Source organism: Carlito syrichta, unplaced genomic scaffold (assembly GCF_000164805.1).
Source record: "Carlito syrichta isolate Samal-C Ts95f unplaced genomic scaffold, Tarsius_syrichta-2.0.1 Scaffold281905, whole genome shotgun sequence".
Taxonomy (NCBI): domain Eukaryota; kingdom Metazoa; phylum Chordata; class Mammalia; order Primates; family Tarsiidae; genus Carlito; species Carlito syrichta.
This window is the reverse complement of record NW_007226001.1, coordinates 92,100-112,681: the sequence shown is the minus strand read 5'-3', so window position 1 is coordinate 112,681 and position 20,582 is coordinate 92,100. Positions and strand designations below refer to the sequence as shown.

At 39.8% G+C, this 20,582-nt stretch overlaps 2 long non-coding RNA genes across 2 annotated transcripts; one reads left to right on the top strand and one right to left on the bottom strand.

Annotated features, from left to right (window-relative positions):
- Positions 1–202: 202 nt before the first annotated feature.
- On the bottom strand, positions 203–1,016 carry LOC103254486. Its single transcript, XR_503958.1, has 2 exons — positions 940–1,016; positions 203–559 (listed from the first exon to the last, which is right to left on the bottom strand). It is a non-coding gene; the product is annotated as an uncharacterized LOC103254486 (long non-coding RNA).
- A 13,793-nt stretch (positions 1,017–14,809) lies between these two features.
- LOC103254485 lies at positions 14,810–19,207 on the top strand. Its single transcript, XR_503957.1, has 3 exons — positions 14,810–15,035; positions 17,789–18,077; positions 18,984–19,207. It is a non-coding gene; the product is annotated as an uncharacterized LOC103254485 (long non-coding RNA).
- The last annotated feature ends 1,375 nt before the right edge of the window (positions 19,208–20,582 follow it).

Sequence of the window (20,582 nt, the reverse complement as noted above, 5' to 3'; positions counted from 1 at the left end):
GCCTGGGCAGCAAGACCTCATCTCTACAATAAATCTAAAAATCAGCTGGGTGTGGTAGCGCATGCCTGTAATTCCGGCTACTCGGAAGGCTGAGGCGGAAGGATCGCTGGAGCCCAGCAGGTTGACCAGTCTGGGCGACCGAGTCCAGTCTGGGCGACCGAGTGAGACTCCAACTCAAAAAAAAAACAAAACAAAACAAGAATTCAAGAGGCTTCGCAGTTTATTCCTGTCTTTACCAGATACATGAGAGGGATGGTTAAATTGATCTAAATTCCCTGAGCCTACTGATGAAGTGAGAACATTTATTCTGGTCCTCAAGTACAAGCCCCGGCTACTGTCAAGTTGCAAAGCTCTGAATTTCCAGGATGTAAGTAGAAGTAAGTCGATACACCTCCATGATGACTCTTCTCTCTCACTGTGCGCCGGAGTGAAGAGCTGTGTTTGGGGAGGGAACTCTGCAAGACGCTGGGCATTTCTTCCAACGTGGTTCACTGGCAAAATCCTGAGCTGCACCACACCAAGACACTTCACAACAAATCCTCTCCTCCAATCCATACACCTGTCAGCATTATGCAAAATGATCATAATAGCAATGCCTCACTATAAACAAGCCCAATGTCAAGGATAATAAAGGATGAAAAATGACGAGAGCATTTTTAGCATCATGTCAAGCAGCTAGCTTCACCAAATTAAAGTTACTAGATAAAATACAAGACACTCAGTTAAATTGGATTTTAAGATAAACAAGGAATAATTTTTCTAGGTGGATTTTTTTCTGAGTCAGCCCTGGCCTTTGTAGGTGAACTTAGAAAACTTATCAGGGGCACCACCACTAGCCAGGCTCCATATACATTTGCAACGTGCAAAATTAGCTGGATATCCTATATTTTTCTTGCTAAATCTGGCAACTCTACTCCAAATAAATTGTTTTATACTCACCTCTACAGTTATTTGTCTTACTTGATCATCCTTCAGAAACTCATGCTCTGCAATACTTTTCATTTTCTAGTGCTTGTTTGTTATTTTAAAGAGATGACACACACACAAAAACAACAACAACAACAATAACAAAGAGATGACAATTTGTAGATTAGAAAGTTATTGAATGCAATCACTTTTTATATGATGATTTTACATAATTGTCATTTATATTAATAACGCTACAAATAGAAAATTAGCATACATAAAATAAGGCTTATTTCTCCATAGAGAAACATAAAATAAATATGCCAGTATAGGCTTCTGGAAAACAGTGGGAGATTTTACCTTAATGATTGGAACCATTTGAAAATTTTTTTTAATACTAAGGCCCATGACCATTTAGACAAAAAAAAAAAACCTTTCAAATTCAATTACGGGACAGTTTTCACCAATGACAGCACAGCAGAGAACTGGATATTGGAGGATTTAGATGAAATCTCTCATGCAATCACAGACCGAAAGTTGAAACTTAACTCATGTCAATTTTAGACAATGTCATTAAAGTGTTTACATGTAGACTACCTCTGGTGGCTAAGAGATAAATCCTAGGAAATTTATTCTCAGTTTCAGTGAGCAGTCATAGAACCCTTTCTCAGGACAGTCCCTGAAAACGTTTTATAAGATTTCCCTCTTACAAAGAGACCTAGCTGTTTATCTGAAGCGTCCAGTGTCTGAGAGAAGACTTGCCAGGAGGCAGTGATTAGCCTCAACACGCGAGCCTTTCTTGCGGAGGTCTTTCAAGTCTTGGGGACGATTCCAAGTGTGGGTCGTAATCCTGAGGATCTCTGGCCCTTGAACTCATCACAGGGGGACTCCAAGCTCCTCTTAATATCTGTTGTAGTCCCTTGTGGATTTTGAATCAAGATCAGTGAGACCAAATTCTTAGCCTCGAAAGTGCTGCAGGGACGCTATGGTTGTCCCTGTCATGACCGTTCTCCATCCAAGCTATTGGCTCTGCTACACTACCTGGTGGCCCTTAAGCTGGCAAAGCCTCCCTGAGCCACCCCTGCATGGATGGTGCAGGGGGAGTGCATCTCTCCAGACGCACACTGCTAGGCAAGCGGCTTTTCCCCCCACCCCTTCCCTCTCAAGAAATCTAGGGCAATCTTCCAATGTCGGTGGGAAGATGTCCAGTGAATCGCTCTCTCAAAAGAGTCTCTCTCCCCTGAGCTTGTCCCTAGAGTCCCAGTTGGGCTTCTGTGCATCTCAACTTTTTCTTCACCACAGCGAGTTCCTTACTTGCCCAAGGCACTTGGTCAGTCTTTTATTTTTTTTAGAATAACTTAAAAATCTTAGATAATATTGAAAGTTCGAATGTTTTCTTCCTTATTTTATCCAAAATCACTAACATACTCATGTAAATAATGATTTAGTGACCCACTGCATTTTTTCCAAATAATATTTTGGCTTAGCAATGTCATGCCAAACAATTTGGTTCCCACCTTCATGCATCTGGTAGCTCTGCAGGAAACACAGGTGCAGCAGAAGGAATGTTAAAAAATATTATATGATGTCTTCTCAATTTCCTCTAAACTCTATTGTCCTGTAACTTCTCATATATTAAAACAATAATATTTATTTTCTTTAGGAAATCAGTTCTTGCCTAGCACAAAGGGATAACTACCCTAATTTGGGTTTGAAATGAGATTTCTTTCTAAGTATATTTAAAGTCATAGCCTTGAAAGCTAGGTTTACTTAAGAGAGAAAGTGATTTTCTTAATCCTAATTTTTTTAAAAAAATATGAGGCATGGAGAATGGACTGGAGCATAAATCATAGATAAGAAGAACTTTATTCAGGCAAAAATATAGTCCATGAAATCAGAGAAGTTACAGCCCCATAAAGAAGGGGAAAAAAACTATTCCAGGGCTGTGGTAGGAATGAGAGAATGATTGAAAAAGGGTAAAACCAGGTGAAGAATCTCCTTGGGTCCACTTTATTTTCAAATACTTCACCTCCTAGGCCTCAGCCGGGAGGAGAATACAGAGCGAGATGACAGGTGTGGGGATAATGAAAGCACATTGCACCAAGTCAATAAAGAGAAGGATATTGTCTAGGTTGCTGCTTGTTGAAGCCATTCTACTGATCACCAAGATCTCGCCTTCATTTTTCCTTCTGGGAAGATGACTTCCTGGCATTAGACACAACCATGTGACTTACTTTGGTCAATAAAACATGAACAGAAATGATGTTTTTCACTTCTTGGTAGACACACTAGAGACATAAGATTCCCCATGCTGTCTTCTTTCAGACAACTGAGTGGAACACATACGGCACTATAGGAAGGCACTAGAGAACCCTGGAGACCTGGATTCCTGAGAATGTGGATCAACCATATTTGGTTTCCACCTGTCCTTTCTTTATCTTGTTTCTCAATTTGTCTTAAACTCAAGGGGAGGAAGCAAGTGGCTTGGAGTGGAAACTATGGATTCAGTTTGGGGTCTGTGTGTATGTGATTCCAGAGACAACCAAGAAAATATGCCAAGCATGCAGGTGGATATATGTATACAGAACTCAGAGGAAAGATCTACAGAGATATAAGTTGATACAAGAAAGGATACTTTCTGTCTCACACCTCTAGCCATATCTCCCTCATTAGAAAAGATGTTTTGAATCCAGGAAGAAATTAACTTATGGTGATCCGATTTAATTGATGCTAAGTACTTAGAAGAGAAATGTAAACATAAGGCAGGCACATTATTTGAAAACATGAAATAGTATTTCTATTTATATATGCATAGAGAGAAACTAAATGATAATGCTTTTTTAAATTTTTATAAATTTCACTGTAATTCTATTTCAGTAACAGATTATCCCATTTATTCTTAACCATGATACAGAATACAAATAGAAACTAATGAACTCCATGCCTTAATTGACTCATTTCTAGATGCTTTTAAAGGTTGTTTTACACACAGAGGATTAGAAGCATTTAAAAATGAATAAAGTAAACAAATGCTTTCCTAAGAAGCCCTAAATGCTAGACTCCACATCTGATCTTTTATAAAGAGATAAATAATTTCAACTTAAAAGAAAGTTGAAGGTGAACCAGTTAGCAAGTACCTATGTATGTATATACACAGAGGATAGAGTAAAGTGAGTGCACAGCACCACAAAGCAGCTTACTCTTGTTTGACGTTAAAAAAACAAAAAACTAAATTGCTCCACCTTTTTTAGCTTGCTCTTAAAGATGAGAGAACCGTTGCCTGGTGGCTTTAACTTCATCGTAGAAAGAAGAGCAATCAATGAACACAATCATGATGGTGAAAAACATGAATTTTAAACATGAAATCTAGACACACTCAGTGATTTATCACAGAAACAAAGAACTGAGTTCCATATGTTCTCACTCATAAGATGACCTTGAACAATTATAATGCTATAAGAAAGTGAGTGGCAGTAGAAGGAAACTGTCGGGAGGGGAGGTGGGACTGGCAGTTGAGGGAAACTGCTAGGGGAGGGAGGGGCATGCCTCATCAACAAGGGTACCTGCATGATCAATGTTTATATTCCTAACCCTGAATTGTACCCCGCATCTCTATAATAAATAAGTAAAAATTCTAAAAAATGATTAACATAAAAAAACTAAATTGCTCCACCTTTTTTAGCTTGCTCTTAAAGATGAGAGAACCGTTGCCTGGTGACTTTAGCTTCATCACAGAAAGAAGAGCAATTAATGAACGTAATCATGATGGTGAAAAACGTGAATTTTAGACACTCAGGCAATGGAGGTGGGATAATGGTGGGGAGGGGGCTATCAAGGAGAAAGAATAACTGCTTGATATATTATAAGGAATTTTACATGGAGATGAGTGGTATCTGATCGGGTACAGTACCAGAAAACAGAAGATACAGGGGGAAATTTTGCCTTAAAGTAAGTGAGGGCTTAAAAAAGCATTTTTTTCTATTTCTGATTCTTAGAGTAGTACATATTCCTTGCAAAAAAATGTTTGAAAAATATAGAAAAACAGATCCTCTAAAAATCACCCAAAGCGTCTTTAGCCAGAGATAATCATTGTTTATATTTGGGTATATAAATATAGACATGTGTTTTTATTAATTAATTATTTACTAAACAACTTTAGGTAGTAGGGTATAGCTGTGAACAACAACACCACCACCAAAAATCCCTGCTCTTAGAAAGCCAGCATTCAAATGGGAAAGATAAATAATAAGTATGTCAATTGATGAGAAGTGAAATGTGAAAAGATAGAGCTAAGTAAAGAAAATGAGACAGGAAGAAGTGTGAAATATGACCTATTACATGATTAATATGATATTTGAGCAGAAACCTAAAAGGAAGAACTTTCCAAATTCACATAAAATCAGCCTTAATAGCTTTGTAGTCTGTATTTTTATTTCACGATGTATGGTGAACCTTTTTCATGTAATAAAATATATTTCACAAACATTATTTTTAATGTATACATAGAAGTCTGTTGCATGGAGTTACTGTAGCTGATGTAATTCTTGGCAGCTGGATATTTAGATTGGGTCTACTATCTTGCAGCCATACTGAATATCTTTTGTAGAAATTTTTATGTGCAGCCTTGATGAACTTGTTTAAGTAATTTTCTGAAAGTAGATCTTCTGAATCAAAGGATATTCTAAAGTTGTTTCCCTGAATGATTATTGATTTACTTTTCCTTTGGCAGTATAGGAAAAAAATATTTTCAACTACCTTTGCAAACATTATCATTTTTTTTTTGTTTATCTGTGCTGGTTGAAGTTAAAACGTATTTATTTAATTTGCATTTCTTTTCTCACCAATAATGTTTAAGATTTTTATTTGGGGTTTTAATAAATGAGTATATTATCACACTAAATGTTATTGCTACAGGCTGAGATGTTATGTCTTTCCAACATTCATGTGTTGAAGCCAAATCCCCAAAGTGATTGCATTTGAAGTGGAGTCTTTGGGCAGTTATTAGATCGTAGGAGTGGAGCCTCGTGAATGAGATTAGTGCCCTTATGAGACAGATGCTACAGAGCACGGGGTCCCCTCCCTCATATGAGCACACAGCGAGAAGTCACCCCCTGTGAACCAGGAAACAGGCCCTCACCAGACGCTGGATCTGCTGGTGCCTTGTTTTCCGACTTCCCAGAACAGTGAGAATAAATGGCTACTGCTTATAAACCATCCAGTCTGTAGAATTCTGTTATGGCAGTACTAATGGACCAAGACTGTAGATAGATTTAAAGATCATTCATAATCTTTATAAAGAATGGAGGTAAAAAGAATATCCATACACCTTCCTTAAGAGAGAAAATATTACCATTACCCTTCAAACCCCTTATTCTTCGAAGTCTGCACTACCTTCAGCTTTGGGTTTATCATTATTTTGCTTTTCTTTAGCATTTTGCCACATATACAACAAATAGCATATTGCTACTTGTGGCAAGTTTTAAAAAATGAAAGTGAGTGGGCTCCTACTGTACAAAAACATTCACATAAAAAGTCGTACATTATATTAGAAGATTTTACCTTGTCTTTCCATATAGTTGTATTTCACCCATTTGCACTGCTAAAATATAGTATATGACTATACAACTTTTTAATCCTTTCTGGCATTAATTGACACTTGTGTCTAGTTTTAAGATTTTACAGAGTATTCTGCATTGAACATTTTGTACAGTCTTTCTATATACATGTGCAAGGGTTTCACTACTGAATCATTGTGGGAGTTGAATCTCTGTGTCATATAGCAAGTACATTTACAATTTAGAAAATAAGCTGTTGTTATTATTGTTTTATGCCAATTGATACCCCCACAAAAGTGTTGGTGCAAAGTTGTGCTAATTTACATTTCTGCCAAAAAAAGTATAGACATCTAGGTGTTCATATCCATGCCAATACTGGATATTATCTGAGATTTCCCTATTTTCCAATTTGGTACATATAAGACGCTATCTCATTGTGAGCTTAATTTATGTTTTTCTGATTGCTGATGATGTGGAACATGTTTTATGTGTGTTTGTTTGGCTACTTTTCATTTTCCCCTACGACTGCTTTCCCCTTTGCCTCCCCTTTCTGCTTCCATTTATTTGTTAGTTGGGTCCTTATTGCACTATGGGAGTACATGTACATGCAATAGATTACATACTATTATTGTCATTATTGTCTCAACTGTTATAATAACTAGGAGTCAAATATATTTTTCAATGCTGATAAATCAGGCAGTAGAAATTAAGCATATTTAATAATACAAAGCTCAACATTACCAATATAGTATTAAAGACTAAATCTGAATGGTGATGGCAGGGAAAATTAGGGAAGAAGACGAAGTTAGCTAATCTTATTCTTGTTCATAATACAAAACTCATAGGTGTTGCCTAAAAACATTGAAAACCAAGTAACTCCATAAAAGCATAAGATTAAAGGTAACCACTAGAACACTAGAATAGGCTTATATAAATACAAGAATATTTCCAATGAAAGGGACAAAGAAAAAAAACATATAGTAAAAAATTTGAGGAATAAGAAAGAACAAAACGAAAACAAAATGTAATATTCGCCAAGCAGCTTCATTAGAGTAAGGGTGTACTTTCCCAGGGTAACCATTTTAGTTACCACTAATCTGTTTGTACAAGTTTTCCTGTGCTCTAAAATAAATGGTTAAATACAGTACACCTTACAGATAGATAAGGTTAGCTTTGAAGTTTAGGGGATAGAATGAAATAGTCTGTAATGAAAAAAAAATCCAGAAATTGTCTGTAAAGATTTACGAGCAAGCTGGAATTGGTTAGGTATAATCATGAAATCAATTGTATTCTTTTCACCACTCTGAATTAAACTTGCTTTATGGACCTCTTTTTCTCCACCCCTGAATGAAATATCAAGCTGGTCCCATCACTTCTGGAATCATTTTTCCCCACTAAAATTTTCTCTTTTAACTTTCAAGCACTAAAGAGTACAAGTCTGCCTGAGAATTACATAACTCCACTCCAATATGGTGCTTAGTTTTTCCAGACTCATTCAGAGCAAAAAGCTCTTTCTAGTTAGATGAGATCTATATTTAACCTTGATAACACGACTGAAATTGGGTTGGGAGCTGCCACTGTTTTCTCCCTTTTCGTTTCCACATCTCTTCCCACACTTGTTGGCTGCTATGTCTCACCCTTTTCAGAGACTGACTAAAAGAAAAAGGCAATTTGAGAAAAATAACACAATTGTAAATGCCCAGCACAATTTGCAGGCATTAGAGGGCCGCTGGGTGTCAGTGACATCCATGGCGGACCTGTTCTACTTTTAGACCCCTTTAGCAGTACCCTGGACATCTGCTCAATGGGCATCTCTTCTATGCCATTCTGGATACAGAAAAGCCTCCCTCCCAGTGGCCACCTCTAAGCCTCCCTCAGCTCCTGGGTTTTCAGCGGTTAATGTGCTAATGAAACTTCACTGAATCTTCAGCCATTGTTCTCAAAAGCTGTCATTTTATTTTATTTTATTTTATTTTATTTATTTATTTTTTGAGTTGAAGTCTCACTCTGTCGCCCAGACCGGAGTGCAGTGGCCGCTCCCGGTCACCGCAGCCTCGACCTGCCGGGCTCCGGTGATCCTTCCGCCTCAGCCTTCCGGAATTACAGGCACGCGCTACCACGCCTGGCTAATTTTTTGATTTTATTGTAGAGATGAGGTCTTGCCTGCCCAGGCGGGTCTCGACCCCGCGGGCTCGGGCAACCCACTCACCTCAGCCTCCCAAAGGCGCGGGATGACAGGCTGAGCCTCCGAGCCCGGCTGATTTTATTTTAGATGTAGGAGTACAAGTCAGGATTAGCTCCACACGTAGGCTGGCTACAGGTGACGTCTGGGCCACCTACTGTTCCTCACTTCCCCTGGTTTAGGACCAGGTACCCACTATGCTGTTACCTCCTCCTGTGGCAGTGCCCAGCGACTGCCAATCCCTCACTTGTGTTGATGTGATTAATGTTCTGGTCCCGAACATGAGTAAGACCATGTGGTATTCAGTTGTTTGTTTTTGTGAGAGATCACTAAGTATGATGGTCTCTAATTCCATCCAGTTTACTGCAGAATCCGTAACTTTGCTCTTCTTTATGGCAGTGTAATACTGTATCATGTATATGTACCACATTTTAAAAACCCAGTCCACTTTTGATGGGCCATAGCGTTGGTTCCATGATTTTGCTATTGTGAACAGGGCAGTTACAAACATGCATGTGCAGGTGTCTTTTGGGGAGAATGATTTATGATCCTCTGGGTATATTCCCCAGGAAAGATATTGCTGAATCGTTTGGAAGGTCAATTTTTAGTTCTTTTAGAAATCGCCACACTGCTTTCCACAGAGGCTGAACTAGCCTGCACTCCCACCAACATTGTAGAAGTGCTCCCTTTTTCCTGCACCCTTGCCAGCATCTGTTGTTTTTTGATTTATTGACGATGGCCATTCTTACTGGAATTAGGTGTTAATTGTGGTTTTGATTTGCATTTCTCTGATGATTAGTTAGGCTGAACATTTTTTTCATGTATTTGTTGGCTATCTTCCTTGGAAAAGTGACCACATGAAGAAGAATGAAACAGGATCCCTACCTATCACCAAATACAAAAATCAACTCTGAATGGATCAAAGAAACAAAGAACTGAATACCACATGTTCTCACTCATAAGTGGACTCTGAACAATTATCACAATATTACAAGAACAAGATTGGCAGTCGTGGGAAACTGCTGGGGGCGGGGGGCACATCTTGTCCATAAGGGTCCCTGCTCTCAAACCAGGTGAAGTGGGGGCCAAAGTGGGGCCCAAACTTTGCCTGCACAATGACCCTTGGTATGCCTAACCCTGAATCGTACCTCATATCTTTAAAACAAAAATTAAAAGCAAACAAAGCAAAACAAAAAACCCCAAACTATAAGAATCCTAGAAGAAAGCAGAGGAGACACACTTATGCCCATTGGAGTAGGCAACCAATTCTTGATCAAACCCCCAAAAGTGAGACCTCATCAAACTGAAAAGCTTCTTCACAGCAAAAGAAACCATCAAGAGAGTGAGGAGACAACCCACAGAATGGGGAAGAAAACTCGCCAAATGGGAAAAAAAAATTGCTAATTATGGATCTCACAAAGGCCCCAACATCCAGTATCTACAAGGAACTCAAATGAACTAAAAGAAAAAAAAAACCCTCTTAAAAAAGCAAAAGCTTCCATTCTTGAGGTCCTCTTTGGTCACCAAGAAACACACACAGCTTTGCTCCCGGTTCACTCTGCTTGGTAAAATGCAGCTCACCCTCAACCAGCTCTCTTGACTCTGCTGTCAGCAGACACAGCGGCAGCACTGCCTCTCATTTCTTTCTCATCTCAGGCTTAAGAAGGACTTCAGCTGTTACTGACATGATTGTATGACTTTCCTCCTATGATCTATTATTAAATACATTATATTAATAAAATTTGTGATATGATTTTTATAAATGAGGAGTAAGTTCTACTTGTTCTTCATGTGATTATTATTATATTTTGCTTTAAGAATCTATTTTTAATGTCTTATTTCGTAGCTTTGCATCTATGCCTACGGAATTGGGAACTAAGTGCTACACCCCAATGACCACCCATCTTTATTAGTTTATTCGGAAGACTGAATCCAAGTTTTGCATTCTAAAGTTTCTGCCACTCGTGGCCCTCGTTAAGTAAGATTGGTCAGCACTTGTTCAAAAAATTACGTTTAGAAAATAGGGGCTTTCTAGTTTTCTAAAATCATGTGAAAATGGCCCCATCTGGCTCCATGCTCTGGAGGAGTCCTTACACATGCTCTGGAAAAGTTCTTACAACATGGAAGCCAGCTTCTTTTTGGACGCTTTAAGCACCTTCATATAAAACCTGCGATGTGAAGTGTGATGGAGGCCCTGCCAAGGCTTTGTCCCATCCCGAGAGAAGTGTGACAACTGATGGTGTCAGGAGGTGGTCTGGGTCTCCATCGTGACAGCCGCCAAGACCAGTGGGGACGGGACTGGCAGGACCCAGAAAATTGGGTGGGCACATCAAATAGGTCTGATACAGAACATTTCTCCGAAAGCCCAGGCTCTTCCTACCTCCCGGCTTTGCACGTATTGACCTTCCTGGAATATTCTCCCTGGCTACTTCTTGGTCGTCCTTTAAGTCTTGGCTTAAATGTCACTTCCTCAGAAATCTCTCAGGTTCACACTAATTTTTTATTTTATGCTAAAGATGTGGGATACGATTCGGGGTGAGGTAGATAAGTGGTCATCGTACAGGTGAGGGCTGGGCTTCCATTTTGTCCCCACATCGCCTGGTTTGTGATCATCCATTACCGTTTTCCAGACCGCCCTGAACTTGTAATACTGGCACTTACCACAACTTGCAGTTACGTATTTATTACAGTGATCCTTCTTTGGAAGTCTGTTTTCCCCCGAGACAGTAATTGCTGTGAGGGGTGTGGACTGTGTTTTCCTCCCATAACTATGTACACAATTTACTGGGTACCCAGTCAATTCATAGCACATAGCAAATGTCCCGTAAAGATGTTTTAAATTATTGTAAGATATATTGTAGAGATATGTATACTTTTTATATGTGAGTGGTCTCTACTTTTTGTTATGGTGCCTTCCAAGAAACCAAGCTACTCTTTTAATCTCTTGAACTCATGGAACTTTACTAGAAAACTGTTAGTCAAGTTCAACTTTTACATTCTACCAAATGGAAAGTAAATGATAGAATAGTCATGTGACATCTCCAAAGTTCTGCTAGTTAATACCAGAACCTGAACCAGAAGCCATTCTTCTTAGACCTTGTTCCCAAGGAATTCCCACACGCCATAGCCTTTCTCTTTTCCCCGCAAACCTCTGCTCTGTCCACTCATTTTATCTCCCTTCCCTCCATGAGGAGTCTCCCATCTCTCCCTCCCTGCTTCCAAGGGCCTAGAATTTGATGAGAGAAAAAGCAACATCATAAAACACAAGAAGCTTTGAAATCAGATCAAGCTAGGTTCAAATCCAGACTCAGTCATGTAACACCTGTGTGAGTTTATTTGGACACATTTCTTAACGCCACTGAGCCTGTTTTCGTATCCTTAAAGTGGATGTAGAATCATTATGAGTTAGTTGAAAAATTATATGTAAAACGAAAGTCATGTCTAGTGCCGGTCACCAAACTCCCAATCCAAGTTATTAATGTGTTATGATCTACATGGGCATGTATTTGCCCTGATAATGTGTTTGCAAAGTGTAGAAGCATCCACAGAGAAAGGTCTGACTTCAAACCCAATATAATGACTAATATTCCACTTTGTACTGAATATTGTCCTTAATACTCTAACATGAGGAAGTTAAACCAGTCTCTGGAAGAAGTCTTTCTGCAAACATCTTGAAGCTTCAGTGGTTGCTACAAAGACAAGAAAATCAATCTTGAACTCAATCTTTTAATTTATTTTCGTGATTACTGTTCTCAAATGGGGAATGCAATTAAATTCTTGCTGTTTGAGCTCACTTTCCTCAAAATAAACACTGATCAAATTCTATGTGAAGGGTCTGTAACATCTCTCCTATAATTATGCTTAAATATATTCACAGAGATCTGTATTAAAGAACAAAAGAAGCCGGGCTCGGTGGCTCAGCCTGTAATCCCACACCTTTGGGAGGCTGAGGTGAGTGGATTGCCTGAGCCCGCGGGTTCGAGACCCGCCTGGGCAACTTGGCGAGACCTCATCTCTACAATAAATCAAAAAATCAGCCGGGCGTGGTAGTGCATGCCTATAATTCCGGCTACTTGGAAGCTGAGCGGAAGGATCGCCGGAGCCCAGCAGGTCGAGTCTGCGGTGGCTGGGAGCGGCCACTGTACTACAGTCTGGGTGACAGAGTGAGACTTCAACTCAAAAAAAAATAACAGCAGTTCTGGGTCCTGGCACTAACTCTGTCGTGTACTGTGTGACCTGTGGAAAGCCACATCTTCTTTTTTTTTTAATTTTTAATTTTAAAGATGTGGAGTGCCATTCAGGGTTAAGTATTCAAATGTTCATGGGAGTGCAAACTAGTACAACCTCTGTGGAAAACAGTCTGATGATTCCTAAAAGATGGAAAAACCGATCACCCATACGACCCTGCAATCCCCCTACTAGGAATATACCAGAGGAATTCAAATCACTCTCTGAAAAAGACACCTGCACACGAAAGTCACATCTTCTAATTGAGCCTCCATCTCCTCTGTGCAATGGGTATACGGAAGGGGGAGGCAAAAAAGAATTGCATTTTAGAGGGCAGACCCTTTGTAGTCCACTTGGAATTTGTTCCTCCAGATCAAATTATCAACCAAAGTTTTTATCTGGGAGTTTTGAGAAGCCTGTGTCATGATTTCCAGAAGAAACATCACGAGTTGTGGCAAATACTGTGACAACACACCTGCCCACACTGCGCTGAGTGTTCAGTTTTTGACCAAAAAAGGCATGACCCCCTGCCTCACCTTCTTGATACACCCAATCTTGTCCTGAGTGACTTTTCTTGTTTGTTTCCCTGAATGAAAAAAGGCTCAAAAGGAAATGTTTTGCCAATGTGAAAGAGGTAAAACAAAAAGCGGCAGAAGCACTAAAAGGCATCAAAATCAACGAGTTCAAAGACTGTTTTGAGCACGGGATAAATGTCTCAATAGGTGTGTTGCATCCAGTGGAGAGTACTTGGAAGGCAACTGAAGTTTAAACATGTAAGAATGTTATGACCCAATCCAATAAACTGACTGTTGTCCCACATGGCCAATTAAAATATGAGAGGCAGAGACTGGGAGAAAAGGCAGTATTTAATTTCTATAACCACATTATAGGGAGACAGGTCAGCAGCACTGCCACAAAGCCTGCTCCAAATAACACAAATTCACTCCAGTATTTATACCAAAAATTCATAACCCGTCACCCACTCCAAGTTCAAAGCCTGTGTGCAGTTTTAGCAAGATTTGAGATGCTACTGTTTTAGCATGACTCGAGATGAACAATGTTTGATACGTGACCACTGATGGGACACAAAGTCTCTTGGTCATGCTGACATTTTAGGTAACATTTTGGAATTTACAGAATGTTCTTTCACTGTGTTTTTAGATGCGGTGGCAGAAAATTGCAATGTTTGGCAGATGGGAAAACATAATTGCAGCAATCTTTTATTACCAGAACCCAGCCTCAAGTAGTCCCATGTCCTTGCAGTCACAGATGGAGGGGAGGTGGGCAGTGCCCACCCCAAGCTTTTGGACACACGGCTGTCGGCCTTGGCCCACTGGCTCATCGCCAGGGAGTCTGGTTTGCCCAGCTGTTTCCACTTCAGCACCTGCAGTGGCTCCTGGATACGACTGGTCAGCCAGGCAAGGCCGAGCTAGGAGAGGAGAAGTGGGGAAGGTGGGGAGGGGGCACAAAATGTCCACTTTTGAATGCAAGTGACTTTTACATTTAGCCCAACTCAGCTACAGAAGAATAAGAACTCTCACGTCTTTTCTAGGCGACTGTTTTAATGTGACCCAAATGGCCCCTGTTCAGCCTGTATCCTTCCCCACTGTCAATTACATATTTTGCATCATGGGTGATTTGATGCCCTTGATATGAACATTTGAACATCCTTTCCTCTCTGTCATATGATGCTATGCCAGAGTCAGGTTGGAAAACTAACTTAGTGTGGGTAATAGGGTAATAAAACCCTTTTTGGCAAGTCCTTGTTAGGTAGTGACTCCCAAGCCTTTTAGTTAGGAATTTGGGTATAAGAAAAAAAGTCACTGTTCAGTCCTCAGTTTCATCATTGGCTAAATATAATTTCACACTATAAAACCTGGACCTTCTACAGGCCTGATTGGGCTAAACAAAACGTTCTCTCTTAATTTCAGATCATGAAACTGGCAACATTTATGCGCTAAATGATGCCAGAGGAAGTAAAATGTTCCTCAAGAGGGAAAAAGCCATCTGCTCCTGGGCCAGCTTCATGCTTATAATTGTCACCAATAATGACTAGATAAGAAGGAAATGAGAAATTACCTTGCTGACGGAAGATGGAGACATCAACAGGGTCTTGTTTTGCTGGCTCTGAGGGCTACAACTTCAGAGGCTAACGTTTCTCAGGGGTACGTAAAAAAAAAAAAAAAAAAACACTAGAGCAGAAGCCCTCAACCCCCAGGCCATGGACAGCACCAGCCCGTGGCCTGCTAGGAATAGGCCTGCACAGCAGGTGAGCAGCCAGCAAATGAGCAAAACTTCACCTGTGCTCACAGGCGCTCCCCATCGCTGCATTACTGCCTGAGCTCCGCTTGCTGGCAGATCAGAGGCGGCAGGGCAGCGGCTTCAGAATCCCATAGGAGCACGAACCCTACTGAGGACTGCATGCCAGGGATCTAGATCGCCCCTTATGAGAATCTAATGCCTGATAATCTGAGGTGTAGCCGCGGTGGTGACGCTGGACTGGGGAGCAACTGAAAATACAGATGGACGTTAGCAGCGAGGTTTGATTGCATCACCCGCCTTCCCACCCACACACACACTGCCTGCGGAAAAATTGTCTTTTGTGAACATGGTCTCTGATGCCAAAAAGGTTGGGGACTACCGCATGAGAGGATGCAAAGAAAATATTTATGAAAACAAGCTAAAGTTTCTATTAACAAATATTTATTTTACTTATTTATTCATTTTCTTCCCACAGATAGCTAAGCTACACGTTTTTCATTCAGCATTTGTTGATCAGTTAGCAAGTTTTTATATTCTTTGAGACATTGATGATAGAGATGGGTAAGGCACAGTCTCTGCTTTGAAGAAGCACATCGTCTTTGGAAAAGAAAAATGTGTCACTAAGTAATCAGAAGACAATAAGTTCCTATAGAAAAGGGTACTGGCCGGTGCAGTGGCTCAAGCCTGTAATCCCAGCACTTTGGGAGACGAGGCGAGAGGATTGCCTGAGTTCAGGGGTTTGAGACTAGCCTGAGCAACCTGGTGAGAACTCATCTCTACAATAAATAAAAAAAATTAGCTGGGCGTGGTGGCGCATGCCTATAGTGCCAGCTACTTGGAAGGCTGAGGCAAAAAGTTCACCTGAGCCCAGCAGATTGAGGTTGTAGTCACCATAAGCATGCCACTGCACTCCAGACTGGGTGACACAGTGAGACTTTATACTCAAAAAAAAAAAAAAGAGAAAGAAAAGGCCTACTAATTGCTGTAGGAGCACAGAAGCATGAGTGATCTATGTCTGAGTTGCCAACGTGTTTCAATAAAAATTTCAGAGAAGAAGGAGCATTTAGCCTGAGTTTGTGAAGGGAAATAAAAGGAAGTAATATTACAGAAAAAAAGAATTGATTGTGCAGAACATGGAATATTAAAAAGCATGGTACCTTCAGGAAATAACAAATAATTACACTTGTCTAGAAAACTTTATTAGAAGAGATTTACAACTATCAATTTCCTTAAGAGACCAGTAAAATCACCTGTTTGCAAAGACAAGCTTATTTTTTTTTTTTGAGTTGGAGTCTCACTCTGTCACCCAGACTGGAGTGCAGTGGCACGCTCCTGGCCACCACAGAGTCAACCTGCTGGGCTCCAGCGATCCTTCTGCCTCAGCCTTCCAAGGAGCCAGGATTATAGGTGCCCGGCTATACAAGCTTATTTTTTATTGCAGTTAAGAGGTCACTTACTGTCCTGACAGAGTCTTAGTGGCATTTTTTAAGGGGAGAAACAAAAGTGGCATTTGTATGGTTTGGGGGTCTAGTCGCAGGCATGTTTTTTACTGAGGTGGTCTGATGATACTGAGCAATGTTTATAATGTAATAGTGTACAATTAATGGACACAAAAGGGGAGTATTTTGACGAATCTTTGAAGAGTAAACAACTATTTGATGAGCCCAGTTGAGTGTTCGATTGTTCTGAGAAGAGTCTATTTACTTAATGAAAACAAATTGTTTTTTTAGATAAACAAATTCGGAAGGTCCTGCAATAAACAATCATTATTTGCTACTTCATCTTCCTAGGCAAGAATTTCCTGAAATAATTAAATCAGGTTAATGCAGAGGTTGAAAAATAAAATCATGTTAATCATAACCTGCCTGAGTGTAGGTGATTACAATGATCAAGAATTGGAACAGATAAAGTTTGAAATAGAATTTGAGGCCGAATCATGAGAGTTCTCATATGCCATTCTGAAGAATTTGAAATGGGAAAAGAAAAGGGAAAAAAAATCAAGATTGGCCTCATGCCAAAGTGCTTTGCAAAAAAAAAAAAATAATAATAATAACAATAATTATTGTACCAATCCTATAAGACAGATACTATTATATCTATATATACCTGTATTAGTATGTGTATATTATACATATATGAACTGAGGTTTAAAGAGGTTCTATATTTTTAAAATAATTCTTGCCTCGCAAGAATTATTTCTTAAGGACTAGTGGAACCACATTTCAAATCAAGATCCAGGTGACTCCAAGTCATCTTGCTTTTTCTTGCATAGTTCTGTTTTCAGTAGATTGTAGGGCAGGGATAAAAAGTGAAGATTCCTCTTAGAAATTTCCATTTCAAAGTGTGCACCCATGCACCACACGGTTACTTAGTAAAAATGCAAAATCCTGAGCTCCATCCCTAACCTGCTGAAAGAAAATCTGCTAACAAGGTCTCAGGTGATCGCTTTTCTGAGTTGCCATCTCCAGATAAGCTTATGTTTTAAGCAGGTTTTTCTGCACCCCTCCAGCTTCCAACCTTGCTCTTTTCCCCACTGCCTTCCTCATTTGTAACAAGAATACAAAAACAACAGAGACTTTGGTGGCATAATAACCTACAGAAACTATGCTATAGAAATGCAATCAATGTAACAAAAGAAATGTTGCTTTTGTTACAGATGTTAAGATGCCTTAACACTTTGAAAAACTTGAATCTGTTCCTAGTTGAACAATAAGAACCTACCTTGTCCATCCAGGAAGGAGATCCTCTCCATGATGCAACGGAGACTGTGGAGTCAGTGGTGAGGCAAGGAAGGGCAGAAGGAAAAAGACTAAAGGCAAGGCGAAAGGAGAAGAGACGGTAGTGCAGACTTCAAAGAGACTGCCAGTTGCACTGCAAACCATCCACCAAAGCTCGTTGCTGTGGCCTCCCTGGGAAGACAAATGTTTTGTCTCATCTGAATCCACGTATGTTGGAAACCATAAGATCATATAGTTTTCTTTTTGGCAGTCGTCTGTTGTAGCTGCACGGTAACAGGCTTTTGCCACTCCCTTCATTCATTCAGTCATCAGCACTAACTTTTTCCGTGCCCATAATACGTCTAGTACCTTCTAGGCAATGGGGATACTTTCACTAACACGACAGATGATAAAGTCCATAGCTTCCTGGTGCTTACATTCTTGTGGGAAGGAAAGAGAATTAATGGGGGGAAAATAAAATGCCAGATATCTAAATTAAAGGGCTTCTCCAAGTATAATGATAAATAGACATCTGGACTAAGAAAACAAGTGACACTTGAAATCAGTATTTTGGTGAATAAAGTGGGCAAAACCAGGAAATCTGCACATCTAACAGAGTGATACACTGCCATGCTGTACTCAGCGCAAAGCAGTATGTGGCCCTGGGTGGGCGGTCACTGTGGCTCAGATGGGAGGTGGGAAGGGAGTGTTCCCTGAACCATATGGGCATTTCACAATACTTCTCAATGTTTAAACTAAAGCATTCTCTTTGGGGCCTCTGCATACAAAGGATAGGCGTTCTACTCTTAGTTTTCCTGCCTTCAGGTCCCGTCATCGCTCAACCTCCCTTGTAAATTGTTTTCCCAGGATGTTAACAACAACAGAAATGCATGTCATCAGTATCTGCTCAATTATCGTCTATGAAAGTCTCCAAGAGACACGCCTTTAGGGGGCCATTATCCACAGAGTAGCCTGTGTCTTCATCTGTGTCTGGGTGATGTGGCAGGATTCGAACCCACTTCCCTTTAGGCTGATGTTTTTCACCTGGCTTGCTCTGGAAGTGGGAATTAATGTATAGTGTGTGTTTGAAAGACTTTCCTCATGCTGTCTTACATTGTTATTTTTGTATTACAGCTAAGAAGATGCATATACAAAGACAATACCCTTCCCAAACATCTCTGAGCCCAGGAAACAAGTGTCCTGTCTTCTAATTCCAACCTCTCCACTTTTCCCACTGTTCCAATGTTAATACCTCATCATTGTTAGTCCCTGTTCCTCTTCCTTCTCCACCCTCTTTCTACCCTTGTTATCCGTTGGATCTTTTAAGGCTAAAGAAAAATAAAAGAAAATAAAGGCTATTCCTCACCAACTTCTTGCATTCTCTTACCTTGCCTTACCTTTTACTTTTATTGCCTCCGTTATGGCAATGAGATGTTTAGCTTTCCTCCACTGCTACTTTTTATAGAGATAACGTTATCTCTACCTCCCATCACCAACTATAGATGCCATTTGTCTTGTTGGCACTAAATAGGACTGATTGATGGTGGCTACAGATCGCAAGATAATCTAGGCTTTTAATTTTTTTTTTACTCTTTAAAATTATTATAATGTATTAGCATTGTTTGCTAAGGCTATAATCAGCAAATAATTCTTGGCATTAAGAGAGACTATATCTGGACAAAAAAGTTTCAGTGACACTTACTTTGAAATGTATGCCTCCTCACCAAAGCAAAGGATCATTCATAAAGAAATTTATTCTTCTTTGGGAAAATTTTCTTTAATATCCAGGGTATTGATTGCTTATCCAATTACTGGAACCTGAAACAAAATTCTCACTGAAATAGATATAATAAGTAATTCATAAAAACGAATTGTGGTAAGAATGAAAAATAAAAATGCGAGTAGTAATTTTTTAGAGATTTTAAAAGAAACCCCTTATGGAATTTTCATGATCACTTCTCTTTTTAGTACCAATATATATTTTTTATTTTTTTATTTTAAAGTTGTAGAGTACAAGTCAGGATTGCATACGTGCGTGCATTAGGTCCAGGTGAAGTTTGGGGCTTCAGTTTACCTGGATTAGGTTCAGGCAGCCCTGGGATCAGGTAGCTGCTTTCTGGATATACCCCACCCCACCCTCTGCGCCAGCAGTGTCCCACTACTGTGATTTTGGTGGAACTATGATAGGTCTCCGGGGTCCACTTATGAGTGAGAACATGCGGTACTCAGATCTTTGTTTTTGGATAGACCACTGAGTATGATAGACTCCAAATCCATCCAAGTTGCTGCAGACTTCAAAATTTGTCCTTTTTTATGGCTGTGTAACAGCCCATCATGTACAAGTACCATATTTTTTATGATCCAGTTCACTTTTGATAGGCAGCACGGTTGGTTCCATGTTTTTGCTATTGTGAATACTGCTGCAATAAACATGCGTGCACAGGTGTCTTTTTTGTAGAATATTTTATTTCCTCCAGGTATATTCACAGAAGGGAGATTGCTGGGTTATACGGAAGGTTGATTTCTAGTTCTTTTAGAAATCTCCAAAATGTTTTCCATAGAGGTTGAATTAGTTTGCACTCCTGCCAACAATGTAGAAGTGTTCCCATTTCTCCACATCCTCACCAGCATCTGTTGTTTTTTATTTTATTAATGATGACAATTCTTACTGAACTTAGGTGGTATCTCAATGTGGTTTTGATTTGCATTTCTCTGATGATGAGTGAGGCTGAG